This window comes from Phalacrocorax aristotelis, chromosome 8 (genome assembly GCF_949628215.1).
Source record: "Phalacrocorax aristotelis chromosome 8, bGulAri2.1, whole genome shotgun sequence".
Lineage (NCBI taxonomy): Eukaryota > Metazoa > Chordata > Aves > Suliformes > Phalacrocoracidae > Phalacrocorax > Phalacrocorax aristotelis.
This window is the reverse complement of record NC_134283.1, coordinates 6,432,161-6,455,476: the sequence shown is the minus strand read 5'-3', so window position 1 is coordinate 6,455,476 and position 23,316 is coordinate 6,432,161. Positions and strand designations below refer to the sequence as shown.

General features: G+C 40.4%; 1 long non-coding RNA gene across 1 annotated transcript in view; it reads right to left on the bottom strand.

Annotated features, from left to right (window-relative positions):
• Positions 1–2,239: 2,239 nt before the first annotated feature.
• The window catches only part of LOC142060733 (uncharacterized), a 176,988-nt gene continuing 155,911 nt past the window's right edge, over positions 2,240–23,316 (bottom strand). Inside the window, exon 6 of the long non-coding RNA XR_012661896.1 lies at positions 2,240–2,377. This is a non-coding gene — a long non-coding RNA (uncharacterized LOC142060733). The remainder of the gene's footprint in view (positions 2,378–23,316) is intronic.

Here is a 23,316-nt window from a genome sequence, read left to right as displayed (position 1 = left end):
TCAGCTATACAAGGAATGCAACCTCTCTCTAATGGACCCCCTGAAATCAATGGAACTACTTATGGGGTAATATACCATTACCCACTGTGAGTAAGAGCTACTGTAAATAAGCTTTGGGAACTATATTCCAGCTACAGTTGCGCTTGGTGGTTCGTAATATTCCAGCACTTGCTAAATATAAATAAATGAAATAAAGTGGGAGATAGTGATACTCTGATTTCTGTTAGCACTGACTGTACATTTGTTCCAAGTGTCTGAGCAATCAGAACACTACATAAATACCTTGCCATGCCTGTGGGATCCCATGCTAAGTTATAATCCATCACTGAAGCAGGCAGCCGCTCTTGAAGACATGCTAAAGCATTTCTGAGGTTAAATGTAATTCATTGCTACACTCTCTAGTTGCATGTTTATTTCCTCTAGCAGGAAGTAGTGGCTACATGCAGAGCAGTTGTACGCTGGAAATTTTGCTTAAAATTTGCATCATATTAAACAATTATTGACCAAAGGCTCTGCATTTTATCAGCTGATTTATCTTCTCCTTTCTATAAGAATTCTTTGTCAATAACCTTTACATCCAGGAGCTCTACCCTGACACATAGCTTATCTGTACTTACATCTTTATTTGAAAACTGCACGGGTTTTCAGGGTTGAGCCAGGTAAAATCATTCAGATAAACAAGAATAATCTGTCCCACCATGCCCTCACTACACACACATAAGAATAGGTGTTATGTGTGTATTAAAAACCCCCAGCTTATCACATAATTGCTGAATTTATTTTCTTTATTTCTGACTCCTGGTTTCAGACAAACAAAAAACTTAGGAAAATGTTAAAGAACTGCCAAAGTTTCTGTTGGAATAGAAAAGGAACAGGAATATTGTAAGACAGACTGTTCCTTCAATTTCTTCTGGCCAATTTGTAGTCCCAGCAGATTTACACAAACTTTGAACAAGCACAGAGGCCTGGCAGTGCTGACATGAGCTGAACTCCTCTCGCCTTGTGAAATCCAACCACTGCGACTTCATAGGCAGCTTTGGCAAAATACAGAGAAGATCAACCCAAAAGAAAAAGAGATTTAAAACTGCCTAGATTCTTAAGGAGAATTTTTGTCAGCAACTGAAAACACCCCCAGTGTTTCATCAAGGAACTTTCTAGCAACTTAATTTTTCCCTTTCTTGTTTGTATTGCACTGGAGTCCATCCCCAGTGTCCTGAGCTCCTGCTTTTACCTTTTACTACCAATTTTGACGTCGGTGTCCACTAATAATCTAAAAAAAATAAATATTTAACGTTGAGGCTGTAAATATGCCCCTGAGTCCCAAGAGCCTAACATATGTCAAAGGCATGAAATGATGACCATGAAAGGGGACTCTGCATCTGTGTTTGCTTAGCAGAACTGCAGGGCTGACCTGCGGACTGATGTGGCTGTTTAATACGGTCTCTGCAAACTGTTCAATAACATCAGAACTGCTGTTTAATCCTCTTACCAGTACCATTGACATTATTTCATGTTCTACTAATTCCAACCCATCTGCAGAAGAAATACTTGCCTCTCTGGCAAGCCAATAGAGAGGACCAAATTTTTTAAAGGCTGCAGCTATAATGTTCCGTGTATAATTTAAAAACAAGATTTTTTTTTTTCCCATCAGAACATTTTTGCATTATCTTAAAGTCTGCGTCTCATCCCACTTTCACTTTTGCAAGTCAGGAGTAAAGGTAATGCAAGGTGAGAATCAGAGCCCAAAGCTCCATGAAATCGAATTTTCTGAAACAAATATCCAAGTATATTTTGAGACTATATCTCCAAAGGTGTTCAGATGCAAAAACCTCCATTATTGGCTTTGGAAGAACAAAAAATATACTAAAAATAGGGAAAAAAAAGAGGTGGGATTTGAGAAGCTGCTGAGGTATCTATATTTCTACTTTGCAACTTCTTGACCTGTTTCTGCAATATTCTCCCCTGGGATTTCCTATGGAGACTTTGTGGCAATCATATAAATGGACATGACCAGGTCTTTCACATGGTGATTCCCAACTCAGTGGTCAACATTACAAAACCCACTTAAAATTATGGAAAAATAAAGAAGAAAATTATTTTTTTAATAAAAACAATCTCTCATAATGATTTTCCCATGCATTTCCAGAGAGTCACGAAGTCTTACAAAGAGTGCTAGAGCTTGAAGGGAAAGGATTCAAGGGAGTGAAAACTGCCGGCTTTGGAAGGAACTAACCTTTTTGACGCTGTACAATCATTCTTTGCAACCTTTGGGGAGCCACAATCCATTCAGGAGAATCAATTACTGAATGTAACAGTAAGAGCCTTGTGCTACCATTTGTGTCACGTCATTGTCTTCTGTTGGAGAACACAAGTGGGTCTGAAACCGAAGCAGACACAGAGCGTGAATGAACTGCAAGAAACCAGAATATTTCAAGATCTGGAAGACTGGTTAACACCAATCTCCTGCTCAGAGCATTACACACCACAGAAACTGGTCGAGGAAAGAATGTTTCTATATACAGTACACTCAGGCTCCCACTATCACTTAATCCCTCTTCCATCTATGCCAAATTCCAGCTGCAGTCCGTACTCGCCTCCAAAGAACCAGAGCTAATAGCAAAGTAACAGTCATATCTGTTGGCTCCTTCGCCAGCATTTCACAACAGATATCATATGATTAGGTGTTAAGTGGGACTATTTGCACTTTTGCTTATGGCACATATAATTATGTAATTCGGTATAATGCCAAAATGACTGTTTAAGTAGCAGCTGCACAAAACAGATACTGGTCAGACAGCACAGAAAATACAATCTTGAATAAAACCAGCGCAATAAAAAAATACACACATACATATACATATAGATGTATTTCTATACCTTCAGGACCATCTAATGTGGAATGCTTTTACAAAGAGACCTCGTCAATGGTTCTTAAGCAGGACTCTGCCTCTTGTCTTGCCTAAGAAATTTTTGCCAGGGCAGGCCCAGAGCCCTTACAACACCAACTGTGTTTGACTGATCCTTAAAACGTAATGGACGAAACCCTTGGACTTCATGATCTCATCCATCAGCTGTTGCTGGTGTTTGTCACGGAGCAGGCTGGCACTAGATGGCTCTGTCAGTGCTCTAGGTGAGCTGGTGTAGCACATATTTGTGCACAGAGTTTGCCAATGCTTTAAAGCTCTGTCTGCAAAGACACTTATGGGCAGCACAGTGGGAGAGGTGGGTATGGACAAACTGCATACGGTTACCCTCTGTGGAGTTCCTCTCGGGGAATTAAATGAATAACTGTCCCTGCCTTAAAACATATGGAGGAAGGTACATTTAACTTTATTATTTTTCAGAGGAGATGTGTCCTAATTCCGTGGCACAGTACAGCATTTCCATGAGCTTTGACTAAAGTAATCACAAAGTATCAAGATTAGGTAGGAATGCTGTTATATTTTAAAATACATCCTTCTAACTATATGTGTAAGGTGGTGGCAGTGGTAGGAGTGTGCCACAGAGGTGCTCTATAGAGGTCAAAAGGAGATCACCATTTGTTTAATTTAAATAAGTCAATTTGTTAAACAAGGAGCTGCTGAGATTATACAGTTAGGGGGTGGAGTGGAAAGGAAGATAATTATTTTTGTTTGCATAAATCATTTTCTTATTACTTGGGGATCAGGGTGGTATTGTTTGGATTTGAGAAAGGAGGGCAAAGGAAGATAAGTATATCAATTTGCTGATCAGCGCTACATGGGATTTTGCTGCTGGGGATGGAGAAAGGAAAGAAGATCATTATTTTTATTTAAATAAATCAATTTGTTGTGATCAGGGATCACATGGGGTTGTGCCATTTGCAAGGAAGGTATAGGAAATTCTCCTTTATGGATAGTTAGTTATAGAAGAAATGTTCAGGCACTACTCCCTCAAATGGAGAAAGGACAAAAAAACCCCTTTAAGACCACAAACCTGGATTTCTATTTCTTTCTTTTGAAAGGCCCTGTCTTTGGCATCTTGTATTGGTCTTCAATTTGAGTTAAAACAATAGCTGTTAAGCTTTTAACACACTGAATCAGGACTATATATATATGCACGTGTGTGCATGTGCAATGCATATACCATATATACATATAATTAGGTAGGTAGATAGCCAGAGAGCAGCTAATGGGGCCTGATCCTGCAAAAGCCCTTGTACTTTCAGGCAGTGCCTGCTGCAACTAATGGAAAAACTGTGCTTGCCTTCCCAGGACGTAGGATCAGTCCTCCAGTGGGGAATATTCATTGAAATCAATGGCCATTCTGTGCACATACACTTTAAGGGCCTCATATTTGTTGCTTCTTTTCTGAGGCAATTAATGAAGCTCTGTGTGTAATTTTAAAGGCCCTTCATGAACTAACTGGAAATCTACAGCACTGAACATCAGTGAACTCATATCCAAAACTAATAGCTTCAGTATCACTGCCAAAAATTGACTAAGCACTCTTTGTGCCTGCAAATGGGGTTCTGTAGGCAGTATCCTTCTATCTGCCTTCAAGGGATAATCTCCTCTTACAAATAAAACAATTGTTTCATTTGCTCACTGCAATGGTTGAATGAGGCTGCAGAAATGAATCTCACTGGTTTTGAATGTTCCCAAGTCAATCGAGTGAGAATTTGGGGAGCAGCATTGCTTTCAATTAACATGCGTTGCTATTTGCAAAACTAGTTTAAAAAATGTATTTTCACAGGTTTGGATGTGACTTACACAAACTAATAAGCAAACCATTCCTCCCACTATACTCAAGTTAAAAAATGGCTTAAATGTAGTGTAAAAGTCAAAAATCTGTATCTGCATGTCCCCTATAGGTGTCCCCTGTATTTATTACTTTGGAGTAAAGAGAGGAATAGTCTAGTTAGCTCTTTTAACAAACGAAACAATATTTAAGAAAATAGTGGACCCCAACCATCCCTTGGATGTTTTCAGAGCCAATGGCATAGTCCAGGGGATGAATTTGCATTTGTAACAAGAATGATAAATCTAACTAAACATCTTTATTTTTACAGTACGCTAAAGAAGCATTTTTATTTAATGCAGTCATATATCTCCACATTATTTTGAAGTATGCTTCTTTATTGCTTTTATGTCTTCAGAATTGCCTGAGGAAAGCATCCTTTTCTCCCTGTGTTTCATTGTTGTTACCCTTGTAGAGTATAACATGCACAAACTTGATTATGATTAATTGAGGGCCCTAGCAAATTATGTTTTTATTCCTTTCCATCTAAGTCTTCCATCTGCTCAAGAAAAAAAAAAAAAAAAAGGAAATTTATTTTACATTTATAAGGACACCTAGGGCTTTCTGGGTAAATCATCAGAACAACTTGGTCAGCAGTAATGGCTACAAGCGAAGAAAGTCTTCCTCCACTCTTACATCATCAACACATTAACGCACCTCCATCCTACAAGGCTGACAGACGATAACTGGTCAAACTGCACTTGATCCAAAATCTTACTGCAGAGCTGGAATTTCAAACTGAATCAAACCAGTTTAGAATATTGCTCAATTAGATCCTACCACCAAAGAACCACTTAAAGCAGTTAAGTACTAAGTCTGTAAATATAAACACCTGTGTCCTTCGGCATAATGCATGTAACATCAGGCATGCTATTTATAAGAGGCTCTGTTAAGTTCTTACCCAAGGTGATGCAGCTGCATATACCAGCCCATTAAGCCTGGTGTACCACATCAGATAAGGCTCTTCCTTCAGGGTTTATGATTCAGGTATAAATGCTTGCCATCCCCTGGAAACTGGTAAATGAGGCTGCACTTGGCAGTCTGGGGTTTTCTTAATAGGATGAATGACAGAAGCAAGAAGTCATGTTTAACTTGTACAAATGCAAGGAGGAAAAGGCAGGGCTTTTTCATTTAAAGACAGCCTTGTTCCCCAGCCTTGATAGTGCATAGCACAGAGTGGTGCATTTGGCTGATGAGAAAGCAAAATTATTGAGGAATCTGCTCCTCTGAGACCACAGAGTTGAAATAACAAAACCCCAAATGATTTTAGCAACCAGAATGCAGGAACAATTGGTCTTTAAAAGGATGGTCTGGACAGCTGGTGGCAGAGGGACAGGGGCTGCGAATTTATGGCAAGGTCAACATCAGTGGCATTTTTCTTGCTCAGCCAATAATGTGAATTGAGTTGTTGGCCTTGGCCCAGGCCCCTGTGAATAACACTCCAAACGACTAACACCACACCACTCTTCTAAACCACCACTGAAGGAGACAGGTTAACTCTCCACACCTTACACTGAAGTGAACTGGGGAGCACTGGTGTGATCTGTTATTGTAAATCAGCATGAAGGTGGTGACTCCAGCCAAAGTCACCAAAGACAAGCGTAAGCCTGGGTCTAATTGCTTGCAAAGATGACATCTGATGACTAGCAGGGAAGTTACTGCAGTGTTCCTGCACACAGATGGACAGAATTGAGGCTGACTAAGTGTCAAAAAACAAGGAGTCTGTGGTTCAACTGAACCAAACTAGATTTAGAGGTAGATATAGAAGCTACACTTCCTCTGCCAAAGTTTGCAAAAGATCCTTGTCAAAGATGTTCTGACAGCAATGCTGTAAAACCTCTCAGCAGCACGCTAAAGATTAAATTCTCTGGTAGCCTCACAGTAGATTAAGAAACCACTTTGTGTAACAAACATGGTTCATGTAGAAAAACCAATTCTGTTGAAAAGGCAATATGGATCAAGAGCCCTCTGTGGCAGTGTGAACAAAGTACAGAGCAACAGATGAACGCCACATGGCTGGCAATACAGAGTCACTGTATAGGAAAAAGCAGCCACTTCTTAGCAAGGAAGGGTGTTCTATTGAGCAAGACCGAAAGGGTTTTATTCCCAGCTGAGCCTCCCTAGATGTTGGTCAAGTCACTTCAGCACTCTGGTTTCCAAGCTCACAAACTGGAGAGGTTGCATTCACTCACCACTGCACAGGAATCTTAGTAAGAATGATCCACCAGAGACTAAACTTTTCCAGTCATACGTATGGCCTTTTTCTTCCTGCAATGACACAGCTGGGCTAGAAGTGAGGGGTGTCTGATGAGTTCGCCCCTCCAAGCAGCAATCCATACACCTCCAGGCCCAAAAAGGACAAGACACGGAAGATCTGGTGAGAAAAGCTACCAGAATCTGTGATCAGAAACCTCTGGAAATGTTGTCCCAGCTTGCTCTGGGGACTACTACAACATAAGCGTCCTGCTGCAGTCCTCCTCCCCTCCCTTCGCTCACATCATGTATACACAAGGGCATGAGAGTTAATACAGTCTTCTGTGGAAAGCTCTGCATGAAGCCTCTTTAATTGGGCTTTGTGCGAGTGTGTGAATCTCATCCTGATACTTTCAGGGTACTCGGGGAAACATTAGAATGGCAGCACAGCAGAAATGGAAAATGCATTATCATTCATTGGCAGCAAATAATTTATTTGATATCCACTATCCTTTTTTTCTTTTCCTGCTGGCTGTGTTTGTGATTGTATGTGAAATTAATTTCTGAAGAGTTTAGCTAATAATTATTGGTGAGCAGATCCTGTCAGTCCCTCAAGATAAACAAGAAAAGGTTCTGGCTGACACAGATTGTGTGTCACATGACTATCCTATTTTTCTGATTTAATAAATATTAATCTTTCTGCCTTTTAGGACCATTGTGCAATGTTTTTTTTATTTCTGATTTGACATGGGAAATGACCGGTATATGCCAAAACTACTCCTATTATACAAAAAGGCAAATTTTCCTTATTTAATTTCAAGACATTTTTCAAATTAAAATTAATATGCACACAGATTATATCTTCTCTTACACAAATCTATGCAAGATGCTATTTAGGGTGCGTCTTTTTTCCTAACCACAAATTCTTCTAACATCAGATAAAAGAGATTTATTGTTATCTTCCCATTTTATCTTCTTACTTTTGCCTAGTGGGAAAGCGTAAAGGAGACAGGTGACCCCAAAAAAAACCTGTAGAAAATGATCTTACATCAAGGCACTTGGCAGAAACTCTGATGATCTCTTGGGAGGTGCCAACCTTGCCGAAGATCTTCCTCACTGCCTTGAGCAAAGTGCTTTCCTTCTCTGTGCCTCAGTTTCCTAGCTGTACAGTAAAAGGGACAGGAAGGTATAACAGTTCTTTCCCATTTCTTTTTCTCTTATTCCTACTGCAAACTCTTCAAGGCAAGTCTGGTTATGCATTTAGCAGATGGGGCTCCAAACTCAGCTGGAGCCTTTAGGCATTACTATAGTATAAATAACAATAATGATGATGGAGTGTTAAAATAGACAGACCTTGTTCTTTGTTCCCCATAATGTGAATCAAACTGTGGCTGGACTTCTATTTAACACCACCAGCTAGTTTATTTATGAGAGGATTTATCAGAAGTGGTTGGGTTTAATTTCCTCTAATTCACGCTGCATGAAAAATGGCAACTGTCTGATTTTAATCTATAACCTGACGATACGGCTTCCCAGAAATAACAAAAATACCACATTCGAGGTATCCAAACAGTTACTGTAGGAGTGCAGCACAAGCTGATTATGCCTGCTGCCTCACACCTCCAGTCCATTCCCTCCCTGCCTCATCTCTTCCAACGGTATCTGCAAAGGCCAGAATCACTGAAGCGGTAGATAAATTATTAATGTTAATAAAAAGAATTTCAGGAGTTCAAGTGCCTTCCTTGGCATGTTGATTCAGAGAAAGAGTTAATCTTTTGTTCTCAGACTGGCCTTTTTATTTTTTAACCAAGTGGATATGCATTTGTTAAGCTGCCTTTTCTAATGCGGGAGAAGGAGGGAGAGGATGTGAAAAAGCACTGTCATTTTCAAATGGAATAAATGCATGAAGTTAAATATAAATGTGCATTGACAAGCTCACACATTATCGCAGGGTGAAAAAAATAATAATATAAAAGAGATGGAATTCCTTTTCAAGCCAATAGGAGAAAGATTCAAAAGCGGGGCAATCAATACCACCCTGTGATCAACAGGAAATGCTAAGAATAACTGTATATCATGTGTGGCTTCAAATTTACAACCGGGACATATAATCTCATTGTAAGAAGAGAGTCAAGTTCAAGAACTTAGCCTGTACAGTAAAGCTCTCATTTTAACTAAAGAAGCTAAGGTCGACGGCCTCTCAAATGAAACAGATAAGGCGACATAGGGTTCTTGTCAGAAACAAATGTTATGTCTCTCCCTACTGAAAAGCTTAAAGATGTTATCAGCAAAAGCCTAGTTGGGCCTGAAATGGGTCCCAGAGAAGTAATATTAACCAGGCTCCTGGCAGATCATTTATTTATCTCAAGCTAAATTCAATAAAGAGAGCCATATATAAGTGAGGGAAAATAATGCAGCTGCTAGTAATTTATCATTGGATGGAAAGTCATTGTTATCCTTATCTCTCCAATGATGTTCTATTTCCAACTGGTAATGAATTATGGGGCTTGCCACATCTTTACTATGTGACAGGTCAACACTACCTCATGGGTCCTGTACTGTATTTATGCAATCGATAGAGAGTTTGCTGAGAAAATATTGGCAACCATTTTGTGAGAGTGACCTAGAGCTGTATGGCCTTATGATCGTTGTTGGTGGTCAGTGGATATAACAGTGTTTCTACACTCCTTTAAAACAAAGATTTCTCTGAATGCTTTAAAAGTAATTTTCACTTTGCTCTTTAAAAAGCCAAGCATGTAAAGTGAACCACTGGATTGTTAATTATAAAGCATTCTGTTCATTTAAGCTGGCTCAGCCCCCAAAGGGATCTTTTCTGTTCCTTTGTTGCACTTATTAGAGGGATTTATTAAATCAACCTTCAGTACAGACTTATCCAAAATTATTTGTGCCTGTGGTGTTCAGGGCATAGCAGAAGCATGAAGAGCAGAGGTTTGGTCAGGCTGCTGCTGAGATGTAAGGACAGGCTAACGAGCAGCGCTGGGTGCCCCACAGAGCTCCCAAATTCCATGCCGAGTTTTAAGGTGGAAGCCATGCACCTCAACACTGCATTTACCTTCCTCAGATCAACTGAGAAGGACCCTCCCAGCACGACCCGTGCAAGACAAGCAATGAAAAACAGTGCTCTCTGATGGACGGCTTCAGGAGGAAGAGCCCTGCTATAGGGGCCCTTGGCAAGGGTGAGGTTTCTGGAGTAGCCCCTTCTCTCGTGCTGCTCTCCCATCCCCAAACCAATTATGTCCATGTTTTCTCTCTTCTCTACTTCTCCCCACTGGGCATGGCTTTCATTACTCACAAGAAGGGCTCATGTGACCTGAAAAGTTTGGATTTACACTGAAAAACCAGAAATACAGTTTTTAAATGTTATATGGATTGGAGGGGAAATATATCACAAATAACCAAAAATTTGGATTTTGAAAAACACCTCTTGAAAAAGAACAAAGAAAATTTCTAAACACATTATAAATTTTCAGAATAAATGAAAGGTTTTAGAATAAGCAGCCTTTTGCCATTAAAAGCTATCAAATTAAAAAAAAAAAACAAACCACACCACAGCCACATTTGGGCCCAGACCTCATTTCTAGATTAGGCCACTACCTCCCCTTCAGCCTTCTTCTCCATTAAGAAACAAGAGACTACCCATTTGTGGTCAGGGATTGTTTCAAGAACTGAACAATCTGGAAAATCCCTTTTTGTTGGTGTTTTGGGGGTTTGGTGGGTTTTTTTGGTTAGGTAGAAAGGTAGAAAAACACATCTCCCGCAAGGCAGAGTAGGGACATATTTTGAAAAACAAAGGAAGCGACACTTTCACTGAAGAGAAGCAGCGGTCATGTCGATGGCTGAAGTTACTGATTGTAATAACACATGGATTTTAGCCATGCAAGGGGATGTCCAGATGAGTGGGGCCACTGATGCTGAACCCGCAGACCTTTCTAAAAGAGAACAATAGGACAGGATCGTACCCGTGTGATATCCAAACGAGGAAAAGAGAGGAAAAGTAAAGCTGTCTTTTCCCATTATTGTGGGAAAAGGAAATTTGAACACGCTGGCCAGGTAGAGTTCTCTAAATAATGTATTAGGTGACCTAAGTGATATTAACTGAGGTGGCTAAGATTAATTCAGATGAAAAACAAACGCGGATAGCTCTATCCATTGTTAAACAATGAGTGTGCTTCCTGGTCACAGAGATATACTGTGCCTTCTGGCATGCATGCATGTGTTAATATGCCTCTTTGGCTCTGTATGTTTAGGAAAGTCTTAGTAATGGAAAAACAAGGGTGTTGTAGGTGAAGGCTGAAGTCCTTTGGCACAGCAGTGTGTGCAAGAGCTTGACCAGAGCCTGCTGGATTGTACTTCGGCCCAGCCTGTGATAGCAGTCTGTCAACTCCACGAGCATTAACACTCATTCACAAAGATTCAGAAAGCCAATGAGAGCATTACCATATCCTGGAGTAAATAATGTCGTTTTCCCATGTACCGACTGAGATATAAATTCCATATGGTTTGACTATACCAGAAGGGGTCTTGCCCAGATCACATTAACATATGAAAGCTCTGATACTTTCATAATCAGTTAACTCAAGGGGTCATCCAGCTGATGCCAGGAAGATCTTGCCTTTCTTTTAACAGTTGAGAAAGTAGAATGGATTTTTACATTTTAAACAAGTAATGTAAATAGCAAAAAATAAAAAATCTAGGTGTCATAACTGATATAAACCAAGATAATCCAGGAAAATATACCCCTTGGAATCAACTATTGACTTCTGAATCTATCATCACCAGCAAGGAGCCTGCACCTTGTCAGATACTCTTTCTCATGTAGTTTCAAACACACTGTCAAAATTGTGTATAGCTTCTAACTCCCAGGCCTTCTACTTACATACCAATCACTCAATTCACTTTTTCATTTCCATTGTTTGGAGTCCTATCCCAAAATTTTTAAAAGAAAAAAACAACAAAACCTAAAATATTGACTTAAAACTACTTAGGTTTACAGAGGTACAGTCTGGTAAGAATGATGTATGTGTTTAATAATATGTTCCCTGGCTAATAAAATACTAGATTATTTTTGGACTACAGAATTTAAATGGAAGGAAGTTTAACCATTAGGAACCTGTTTACTATTACCAAGAGAATAGCCAGTTGGCAGGTCAATAGCTATCAGCAGAAATAAAGAACCACAGCAGCCACCTGTGCTTAAGGCTTGTCCCTGTTAGGAAAAAAATAAATGAAAGGGCAAAAACCGAGAAGCAAAGCTAGAGCATGCTGGGGGTTTTTCAGCTCAAAATTAAAGATAGAGGACATTGCTCTGAGACTACCAATTTCAGAGTTTCGTGCAAATGATTGCCAGCTCTTCCAGGCTGTTTAAGATAAAATGGGCAGCAAAAATCTGCATTGAACTTTTTCTCTAGATAAACAATTGAATCTGAAGCATGTTGGAATATCTCAGACAGGTTCTTTGTGGCATGTGGGTTAGCTGTGAAAGGAAGTGTGCACGCAGGGATGTTTCCCCTTCCTGTGTGAATAGTCCCACCATTGAGCCAGTTGGAGATTGGCCATTTAGAGTTGAAAAGGCCAGCAGACACCTGTGTCAAGTGCATCCTTCCTTTACCAGATGGAAATAATTGGAGCCTTGAGAAAGTTCTCACTTATTGTCATTCGAATGGGTCAGAGAGAATCACACCTGCAGAAGAGCTGCACCGTGTGTCTCACAGACCAACGCACACCGAGTAGAATCACGGTCCTAGTAGTGGCCATGGGACTTTTGTTTGGAACTTGAGGATAAGGCTATCTATTGCCAGCAGTGACCATTTTCAGAGGCAATGAAATCTTGTTGCTACATAATCTAAGACATACATGAATCCTGAAATTAAATGCAAAGGAGAATGGCTTTTCCCTCTGATTTCTTATTTCCACATGAGGATTGTTTTTCTCACCTTTACCAGTCAGCTATGGTTAACATGCTTTTCTGTCCTAGAGACTTCTTTGCATACATAGGTATGTACTGTATTGAAATTTACATATCATTAAAAATTTATTAGCATCATGTGGTGATTCAGATGTTCTCTTCTGTAGTATAAGCACAGAGAACAACTGTATTAGTAAACAACGTTTTAAAGGCGAGTATCCTACATAAAGTGTAAAATGTTCCTTATCAAAGACACAGAAACATTATAGTCCCAATATCAGCTAAATATTGCAATATTGGATGTTTAGGTGATGGATAAACTTACAAAGGATGTAATTTTTTTTCTTTTATTTCTTCCCAATGAAACAGCAAGACACTTGAATTCAATTCAAGTTTGGGTAGTCCAAAGATGTTCCATTTTGCAGAATGAAATAAATTTTCATTTAGTAAAAACTGGGCTAAAAAAACAGAGGACAGGCTTAAAATTCCCAAAGAAATCACTACAACTGATCCAGTAAAAACTGGGGCTGTCAATTTTTTTCATAACATTTCCTGTGATCACAAATTTTCTATGATTTCTATGATTTGATACAGGGGAAATTTAGGAAACTGCTTGGCTTCCATTTTAAGGGCTCTGTATGTCGTACAGATGCAATAGCAGCACGTGCAGAACAGTCTTGTGCTCCTGACCCCCTCCTGGTGAGGGTTCCTAAAGGTCTGTTGAAGTCAAATGGCACTTGGCCAGTTTTATACCAGTTATTCCATTTACAAGTTCACAGTGGCTTAACAGCTGTTACAGATATGAATGGCTAATCAATTGTTATTGATGCAATTATTCTCATCCACAAGCAAAGTCTTAAATAAATGGGCAAATATTAACTCAGGCTCCAGCTGATAAGGTTTTCTTCACCATGCTTGTTAGTATAGGCTTCCCTTCTGAACTGTGTTAAGACATTTATAGAGTGGGTAAAAAAAAAAAAAAAAAAAAAGAAACAACTAAGGAGAATGATTGCTGCTATGGGCAACCTTTATTTCGTTGTCACAGGACCTTAACCTGGACTTGTCTAATGTTACATAACTTTTTGGTGCCCTGCCCTCTGTACCCTTGAAAGATGACTAGTAGTGACAGCACAGCAGCTCAGAGCCAGCGCGCCACCCAAGGAGCCTTTCAGCATGCCCTGTGACTGAAGGAAACTCTTCCACAATGGTCCAAGTTAATAAGGAAGGCAAAAGACAAGGTTGCCTGCAGCTTGCTGCTTGCCAAAACACTACTGCCGAAGGGGTCAGCTCTACAGCTCGTGCCATGTGTTCCCGTAACAAGCAAGCAAGTACAAGGCAAGGCATGAAATCTGAATATTGGGACCCTATTTATCAACACAGAGATTAGTACAATGGTCTCAACAAACTTCCAGAAGGACAAGCTCACAGGGGTGTGACTCAATAACAAAGCTACAGGTCTAATTAGGCTGAAGTTGACTGCAGCACAACCAACATAGATGAAGACACTTTTTCAGCACATGCAATACACATTTTTTTCTTTGAATGCAAATTGTCAACTTCTAGTTCTGTGTTGGATTGTTAAACGGCATCAATTTTTTTCAACTCCACTCTTTCCGAGAATCAAGCCTCCAAGTATATAAACAAACACTTCAACTGCCAGAAAAATTATGGTTTTGTGTAACATATAGGAGCTTCACTGCAAATATTTTAAAGAAAAAGCTCCAGCTGTCAGGGTGTCTTGTTTTAATGTGCTATTTATTTGAAATTCTGAAAATACTTGTGCACTGATTTCTAAAAAATAAATGTCAATATATGGAATTCGTAGTCTCATCTGAGGTAATACTGGGGTTGTGGAAGGAGACACCATTAAATTGTGCTTCCTCCTCTTGTACAGCCTAAATTCTCTAAGTCAGATAATTGATCTGCAAGAAGAAGCCAGGATGGTTAGTAAACTATCGAGGGCAAACTCCCTGTCACTTGAGTTTTTAAATCAGGGTTGAATGTATTTCTAAACTCTGTGCTCTAGCTGTACCACAAGCTCAATGCAGGAATCACTAAGTAAAACCCTCTGGCTTATGGGAGTCAGCCAAGACGATTACAATGGTTCCTGCTGGCCTTAAAAATCAGTAATATCGGTGAGACAGAAACTATGGTTGAAATTCATCCACGTGCAGAGTTCTGTGAAAAAACTTTGAATAGAATTTCATCCAAAGTGCTTAGAAAGTCCTAGGCCACCCTGCATCCAGTGAGATTTTTAGGGAAAGCCCCCTAAACTACACATGGAGAACAACAGCTATGTCAAGCTTTTTGAAGGTTTTGTTTTGCATACTGTGAAAGGAAATAAAAAGCATTGCCTTCTGCCCCAGGGTTGCCGCTGGAAGAGAAAGACCAGCTGGGACCTCTTGTGGAATGCAAAGGAAGCTTAACATTTATCTGCTTTTGCTCTCGTTGGTATTTGTTGGAGAAGCACTTAAAACGTGCATCTCCAAGAAAAAAAAACAACCTCTAAGGAAGCTCTTTTGACCTATCAGCAAGTTTTGGAAGGGCTGGAGTCAGCAGTGGCTTTGCTACATATCCTCCGGGCTCACAGAATAGCCGGTCTCTAGTGAATAATGCTAAGGCGCCAGTGTAGGAGGACACGCACCTTGCAGCGTGGTACGTGAGAAACTCTGGTCTGTGAACCCAGTAACTTCTCAATTTCAATAATGCCTATTGTAGAATAAGATTTATCAAGGGAAATGCTGACTCCACAACTCACTAGCATAAATCATCTGTTGAAGGGCAAAACACGTGAAATTGCCTTGAGATTCGGAGCAGTTTGGGAAGCACGTGATTTTAGCATACCGCCTTTGGCCAAGGTTTATTACTGCCTCCTGAAATGGGCAGATGCCCACTGCTCCTCCTGCACGGATGCACAACCCCGGTAAGTGGGCAGAAACTGGCCGCAAATACATTCACACAAACTGTACGTGGGTATTAGTAAACACACAGGTTCCACCATAAAGGGATTATATGACTCTTTCCTGGCGTCTGGAATGCGCATTATGTTACCAAACAAAGGACATTATGCAAAGATAGCCCCAGAGGCAGAATAACCATGATCCACTCCTACTTGTGAATACTGGGCAAATACTTACTAGCCACAATTAATTACCCGCCTCTGCTCATTTTGCTAAATGACCAAAGTAATACATGCACTGGTTGCACATGAACGTGACTATTTGTACAAAATCTCATTTATACAGTAGCGGTGCAGGGTCGGATCCTGCAGTATTTGTCATTATTCACATGTATTGTTTGTCCTTCCTTACTGAGGGAATTGCTTCTAATTACTTAGCATCAGGACTGTGGGACATAGCCTGACTTCTGCAATATTAAGGTGATAAGGATATATAGCAGAGCAAGAGTAGAATCAATTGTTCTTAGATTTCTTCTCTTCCTCATCGGCCCACCTGACACACATGAAATATTTGTGAAATCAATTTTAGAATGACCAGACGAGGTACTGGAAGTACCACAGTCAGTTCATCACTTGGCTCTTCCAGGAACACTTCAGGAATTAGGATGGAAGCATATTACTTCCATTCCCACAGGACAACTGCAATGAATACAATAACCCTTGTTCTAAGAGATACTGCCACGCACGCTGCCTCACACACTCTACCAAATGAACATATTTTGCCCCCTTTCAGCAACTGCTGTGCAAAGGACCATTATATAAACTTAAACTTTCTTTCCTCATTTCTTCAGCACTGCGTGGTATTTTGTATCAGCGCTGAATCACACCCAGGTCCTTCAAAACCAGTTTTGGTGGCTCCATTCATTACTGGCACGCAGTTGTATTTACCCCTGCGAAGCGTCTGTGGTCAGCTCACCTCCTGCACATTGTAACCAGACCTGTGGATCTGATTCCTGACTCTGGCTAAAATGAGAACTGTATTATCAGCCCGCCTGGAGCAGAAAACACAGAGCAACAGCAATACTCACAGGGCTTGGTTCTTGGGCCACTGAAGTCCTTAGGTAGTTTTCTCCTGCCCCCAGTCGGTTTTGGAAGCAGGCTGCTAGATTTCCATCTCAGGCAATTCAGTCCCTGTTTGCTCACAATAAGGCAGAGGAAGTTTCACAGGCCTTAGCGAATCCGGCCCATGGTTTTGCTCTCCTTATGAGAGCTTTGCATACGCTCTCTTGGCATAGAACAAGGAAAACTTTGCAATAAAGGTATGGAGTTAGGTTCCTAAGAACTTTGATGAAAGTACGTACAAAAGGAGCTCTACTTAGTGTCAGTGCAGACCCTTTAAACCCCATGTATGAATATTTATGCAGTTTCCCTTTCTTTCGGGAATTGTTTGTTGCTCTATTTGATCATAGTACTTCTCCAGCTCCTAATATTTTTGGATAATGTTCTTGCCTTCATTTGTAATCACTCTTTATTCAGTGTGGAAGATGGATTTTTCCAATTTTGTGCTATTATATACCTTAGCATGGAAAGGATTAGATGGGTTTTTCTTTTTCCTTTTAGTCCTTATTTAACTGCTTGTGAGCTTCAGGGATTTATATCCCAGTAGGTCTAATTCCAGGATTATAGGTATCTAGATATCCAGTAAATCATTTAGCAGCATATAGGTTTAAGTCAACTCCAAATAACCCCTCCAGTTAGCTCTCCAGCTAAAAACTGAAGTTAGCTAGAAGCACTAGATTTGAGTAAGAGTTATAAAGTAATGCAGAATCACTAATTTAGAGTCTGATTCTATTTCCTTCAAAGGCACTGATAAAATTTATAGCCACTTCAGTGGGAACACAGCAAGGCCTTCAAATCCTCTTGCTTTAGATGCTTTCCCTCTTCCTAGCCAAATACTAATCAAAGTCTCCTCCTCTGACTCAAGGTTCAGCTCTCATTCCCATAACTGCTGCATTTTTATTTAGATAAACACTGTCAGGTTGAGTTGACCCAAAAATTAGATTTATTAAAAATGAAATAAAATGAGCAACAGAAAGCTTTCTGTATTTGTTTTCCTAAATTCCAGTGAAAGCAGTTTCTCGGTTTGGACTTCAATTTTCCTTGGCACCATCTACAGCCTGAACATTGCTGCACTGTGTTTGTACATGAAAACAAATAGGGGACAGACAAAAGTGAAATTGAGTTATACGTTCTCCTTGTTTGGGCTTAGTGAAAACTAAGCATGTGGTATGAAAGATCAAAAGCAAGTCTGGTTTCACAGGATCTATCATCCAGAATAATCAAAAGCAACACTAATAGCAAAGATAAGGAAATCAGTGCTTTTAACTGTGCCTTTTAATTTGCTCATGCCCCTTTAAACATGGTATAGTGAGTGAGAAAGGCTTTGCCCTGGCAGCATGGTTAGTACAACCACAGATCTGTGCCCGTTCTCACCATGCATGTCTGAGGGTTTGCCATGCTGTGTTTTAGGTAAGGCATTGTTCCACTGGCACTCGCACCAGGAGTGCTGGAGAGGCACAGGTGTTTCAAGGTCAGGTTTCTGGTTTGGTTTGAGATGCATGAGGGTGTAAATCCATCATTTGATCTATTCATAGCACTGGCTGATTCCCTCCAGCCTGTGCTAGAAGGTGCTTTTGTACCCGACAGTTCTCTTGCAGTAGAGGATATCGTGGAGCAAGAGACTGCTAAGTGACACAAACCGCAGCACAGGGGCCACTTACCGCACGCAGGGGAAGAACCTTGTTGCTCTAACAGGGCCTGGAGGAAACCGGGACTGCATCTGGGGTGTGGTAAGGTGATAAAACTGAGCATCCCTCCCATCCTTAAGGGTAAGTGCTTGTTTAAACTCTCTTTATATTGGGTGTGTCAGAGGTGTGGGCCTAGAGGATCTGCCATAGCCAGAATTAACATGTGTTCTTCTTCTGTAGAACAGATATAAAAAGGCCTTTCTAGACAGAGGCTTTTTGCCTGTGTGAGTGTCAACACAGAGTTCATTTCAGGCAAGCTCTGTGGTGAAGAGAAAGGTAAGGTTAGGTGAGGAGCCCTTCCCATCAAACCAAACTTGAAGGAAGGCCAGGACTGCAGGGCTGGATTAGGACTGGGCACATCCCAGCACATAGGGTGGTGAGTAAGATGCATCACCTCAAGAAGACATTGAGTCTCAGAAATGCACCTTACATTTGCAGTTCCCTGCCTCGTACGGGATGGGAAGGTGGAATTACAGTTCATTAGTTTTCTATGCACTGGCTCAGGCAATTAGGCCAGTGAATAAGACAAGCAGACAGTCATGGTTCTCCCTGCCTCCATGTCCATCCTGCAAGGGGTGGGCAACCAAGCAGGTAGGCTTGTTTACTCCTGCATGCCTGGATCCATGGTCCAGCTAGCCAACAAAGGGGACAACAGAGCCTTCAGTTCATTTATCTTTATCTCCTGGGCAAGAGAAATGAAGTCACCATGTAGCCTTCCTTTACTGACCACTCAGTCGTCTCGGCAAAGCATTCCCTACCTATGTCCCTCTCAATCCTTTTAAATGGGCTTGAGAAAACTGAATTATAAATGAATGAACAGTGAATATGAAGAAATAATACATTCCATTGGTCCCATGTCATCCTGGTCCATCATTCATAAATTTTATGTGTATCTAGACCCTGTCAACAGATCTGCCTCAAAGAGCATGCAGGATCAGCAGTCTGTAGTCTCAGAAACAGACAACATCTAAATCCGCCACCAATTCAGTAACATCTCTGCCTGAATATGATAGATAAGGATTTCAGGAAGGCATGTCAGAGATAAAAGGAAAGCTACCCCTTGCTCTTGTTTAATTTCCCTTCCAATTTCCTAAAAGGCCTGTTGCGGGAATGACTGTCACCAGAAAGATACAGGGCCCAATTTACAGCCATTGCACAGAACTGCAATAAGCAGTTGCAGTCTATAATTTTCAAGTAACACCACATTTATGAAAACTGCAACAATCCCTTTTGCCGTGATTTGTGGACTCTGATGGCAGAAGAGCCAACCTCTCTCTCATGCAGCAGAGAGCAAGAAGAGAGAAAGATGAAGAGAAAGAAACTGGCTGCTGCCTCAGCATGTAGTCTGCAAAATAAATAAAAAACAGTCTTAAAAAGTGTTAATAAAATATCCGCTAAGAGTAGAAGGGGAGATTAGAGCTGACAAGTTGGCCATAGGGCCTTCTTCAGGCTCTTCCAGTTAGAACTGAGACAAGATGACAAGTTGAGAAATTGAACTATGTTGACATGGCCTGCATTTTCATAAATTTCCTGCTCCTTTTTTATATTAAAAAAAATTCTGCGAAATAAAAAGGATAGTATTCAAACAAAGGCCTGTAATACTATGCAGTTCTCCTAAGCATGCTGTACCAAGCTTTGGAACAAATGCAAGAGCAACTGAAAGATCCGTAACAGGCAATGCATTATATTTACTGAGTAATCACCTCAAATTTTTTTCACCAAGGATTCTATTTGAGTGGAAAGACTTCAGCATGAGTTGGATGAGGTCCCAGATCATCCTGCAGATTTTAGGGAGAGCAGTGTTACTACTACAAAAGTGAACCAGAAAATATAGTGGTTAGAGCTTATTATCTTTTGGGGTTTTTTCAAAATCCTATCAAAATCAGCAGAAAAGCTTTCATTAGGTCTAATCTCTTTCTGAAAAACAGTTAAATTCTTTCTAAATTGGGATTAAAATCATGGCATTTAGGAAAAATTCCTGAAGAAACCAGAGATGCTTTTTATGAACAGCTGAAACAGCAAGCAAGCGTTTACTTCCCTTACACCTCCAAAGAGTCAAACCCAGAGTTCCACATTACCACCATTTCACTCACTCTGTGCTTCAGGTAACTTTAATGTTTTAAATCTGAAGCATCTTCTCTTTTTCCCCCAAAACCCAACTCCATTATTAAATAAATTACAACTATGCCTCTAGTTTTGCTGTCTGGGAGTTTCTTTCCCAATCCAACATCTGGGAACTGGGAGTTCTTCTCTAAATTGCTCCGACTAAGCAAAGGTAACATGAGAGATTTTCCAATTACATCATTTTATTTTTATCATCATCATCATCATCATCATCACTATTGTCATGATCTTTTCTTTGGCGTTTTAGTTATTACCTAAGTGAGATGTATAGTGCTGCACAGCACGTAGTCTGCTTTCACATTTCAAATGAGCATAGCCATGCAGAGATTAGAGGTCCAACAAAGAGTTTATCATAAGTGCATCTAGTATTGTTTCTAATCAGTGAACTGCACAACACCAGTACAATTGAGCCGAAGGCTGGCAGGTTACAGAAGTATTCCTCATGCAGTGAGCTCAGTAACAAGGGTATTTCAAGAGAATGGGTTTTTTTAAACTTCAGTCATACTTTCAGTTGCATGGTTGTTTTGATGTTTGCTCTACCTTCTTTAAAAGGGCAGTAGAAAATGCAAATCTTAATCCCCTCTGAGCACAGAGGGCTTGAAAGGCAATAGAATAAATCAGCCTTCACCATATTAGACATGGGTGGAAAGCAAGGAAGACCCTCAACAGAGAGTTTACACCCCTGTAATGAGATCTGCAATCCTGCACCCCAGCAGAACCTAAGTCATTGGTCCTGCTGAGGAAACTGTGCCTGAAAGGGGTGATGTTTTGGCGAGGGCCTTCTCGCAGACCTTTTTGTTAAGGTTACGTTAGAAAGTGCACTCCCCTGCAGTGGAGCTGGCCTTTAAAAACTGAGAATGCTCTGGGCTTTTGAGAGATCATAAGAGAGCTGGACTCGGCACCAGCTAGGCTCCTGCCTTGAGTTTCAAGATCTGGGAAGGCCCTGATCACAGACCACATCCTAGCACTTTAGGCCAGTTTCTGCTTAATGAATTCTAGAGAGATGGTAAATGATTGTCCAAAGGCTGCCACTTACATACAGTGGACACCTTCGTTGGGCTAGAACACCAGAGATGCAAAGGGGCAGACCAGCAATAAGCTTTGGCAGCACAGCGATGATGTGAGACCAGGCTAGAGCAGGGCAGTAAAACCTTTCTTGCTCACTGGCTTCAGTCATTTTCTTACCCAAACAACCAAGACTTCCTCAGACTATCAGGAGGAACTCTTAATGAAAGAAGTTATGTAAGGGCAGAAAGTTTGATTCACCAAGCCGCCACACTGGCAACACGTTTACACAACTTCTCCACCCAAAATCAAGAGGTTTAACCTGTAGGGATAATTGCAGCCCTTTGGCAAGGGCGGTAGAGAACACTTAAAAAGGCAATCAAAGCAGAGAAAAAGGGAAAGCAACATCATTTTGGATAATTGGAGCAAAGAGGTAATACATATCTTGGTGTCACAGGGGAGATTGGCCAATGCAATATGCATTTATTCTTATCTCAGAATTGTATTTATCGAAGTAAACCATACTTAAGTTAAAAGGAAGCACATAAATCTTCTCTTATTGTCATCTTGCAACTCACAGCAGCTGCTAATTATATTATAGATCTTCCAGAAGTATGTATAGTAATTACCAGTTTCAGCCACATTATTAGACTTGCAAATAGAGTTTGCTCTTTGCAAGCCTGTCAGGAGCAAAGGGTCAAACAAAAAAGGGGGTAAATTAGCACAGACTCAAGAAACCAAGTGGGAATCCCTAATTGTGTTGGATCTACTCTGATTTGCACTGGATGAAGCCACCACCTTTAAGGCGTACACAGGTTTCCTTACTGAACTCTTTCATTTTGGTGAGCTCACCCAAGTTACGAGTTATGTCAGGCTTTCATGAGTAGCCAACTCACAGCAATTACCAGGGCCTGACCTGGGCCCAGACTTGGAATCAGTGACAGCTCTCTTTAGATCTTAAAATCTTTCAGAAAGAAAAATTGGTGTTATTGTCCTTAAAGTAGGAATAAGTTTGAGGCCTCTGGAGTCCTCAAGAAACCCTTGATACTGCATCCATCTGTGGATGAAAGGAAGCACCACTTTCATCCATTCATGAATGGACAAAAAGGAAATTTAGTTAAATAACCAGGGTCTGGTTATACTACCCACTTTCTCCATATACCACAGCTGAAGATAAAAAGCGCTACCAGGCATAAATCTTAAGTGTAATTTATATATGCATAGATACATGGGAAGAACCATTTGTACTGCTAATTTGCTCTATTTGTCTGGGTTTCATATCAACTGAGCACTGACTGGAGTTCTTAAACCAACAGGAATTACATGGGCAAAAGACTGAAAGGTTGGCATGCAAGGTAGAGTTTTCAAAAGCATTACATGACTTCTGAGCTGAACTTCCAATATGAAAAGTGTTTTATTTTTTTATAAAGTACTATTTAGTCCAACATATTCTTCCATAGAAAGTATAGAAGTACTAATATATATCTATTCAGAATTAAACTTTCTTCCACATTACAAAGGCATACGGAATCATTATTCAAACCTCTGTTTCCTCAAGTGTGGTAGAAATGCAATAGTGATTAAAATAATAGACTAGATAGATG